The sequence below is a fragment of the Myotis lucifugus genome, unplaced genomic scaffold, assembly GCF_000147115.1.
Source record: "Myotis lucifugus unplaced genomic scaffold, Myoluc2.0 scaffold_1750, whole genome shotgun sequence".
NCBI lineage: Eukaryota > Metazoa > Chordata > Mammalia > Chiroptera > Vespertilionidae > Myotis > Myotis lucifugus.
The window spans coordinates 28,363-29,732 of NW_005872798.1; positions in this window are offsets into that span (position 1 = coordinate 28,363).

Here is a 1,370-nt window from a genome sequence, read left to right on the forward strand (position 1 = left end):
AGAACTGTCTGTGAGATTTGAATAGTATTATAGAAAGCACTTAGAAAATAATCTAGTGCATAGGTAGGGATCAATAAAATACACAGCTAAGAAATGTTTATACAGAAAATAGCCAGGTAGAGGGCTTGCTTTAAAATGAAAATATTTTTGAAAGTGATCCAATGAAAATAATTTTGAAAGTGACCCATGTTTTTACTTTAAATTTTCTGGTTCCCCTTGACATTCAGTAGATCACAGAAATACCACGTTGCTTGATAAATGTATGCTTACAAGCCATAGAGAACCTTCTATACAATTCAACTTTACTTTAGACTATATAGCATGGGATGAGGAAGAGTAATTGGTGCATTAATTGTTGGATACTGTGAAAATGATACCATACGGGGGGAAGGAGAAGGTGAGAACTACAATTTACAGAAAGCTTTACAAGTTGAGAATTTCAAATGAAGTAAAAACAATTTGAATTATTGTTACAGGAGGAGAAATATAGCATCAGTGAAAGAATAAGTAAACCATATAGAAAGACTATGTCATAACTTTTGCATCTAAAGAAGGACCATTAAACAAAATCAATGAGGAAGAGCAGTGGAATCTCAATTAATTTGGTTTATTCTCCCCACAATCCCCATAAAGAACAGGTGAAATGGCAGAGTAGGAAAAATGTGTCCATAACTATTTCAGTGCCCAGAGATAATTTTAACCTCGTGATGAGGAATATAAAATACTTTTAGTTTCTATTTATTGAATTGCTATGGTAATAGCAAATAAATAACTTATTATTTACTAATTTACTCTTCATGCATAAACAATAATAATAAATTTCATGTTCTAGCAGAGGCCAATCCCTCTCCCTGCTTTTACATCTCACTCCCTCGCACATACTAAAGGACATTGTTACATTGATTCTCCCTCTCTGTCCTGTACTAATAATTCTCTCTTTCGTATTAGACATACCAGTATATAATAAATTATTTTTCCTTCTTAAAAAATTCTTGTTCTCTTTTGGTCCCATTTTTCCTCCTAGCTAATACTCCATTTATTTTTTTTATAGAAAAGTTTCTTGAAAGTGTAGTATATAATTGCTCTCTGCATAAACTAGTTTTTACCTACAAACTGCTAAAAATTCCTTTGAAAGGTCATCAATGACCTTCATGTTGGCAATTTCAATGGTCAAATTGCGTTAATCTCATTTAGGTCTTTAAAAGCAACTCATACAGTGTGTTGATAACTATTTTTTCATTAAATTCTTTTTTAACCTGGATTCTGGAATACCACGCTAAATTTAGGAGCATGCCTGAGCTCAGTCCTTTAGCATGATTATTTATTACTAGAGGCCCGGTGCACAAAAATTTGTGCACTCGGGGGGCGGG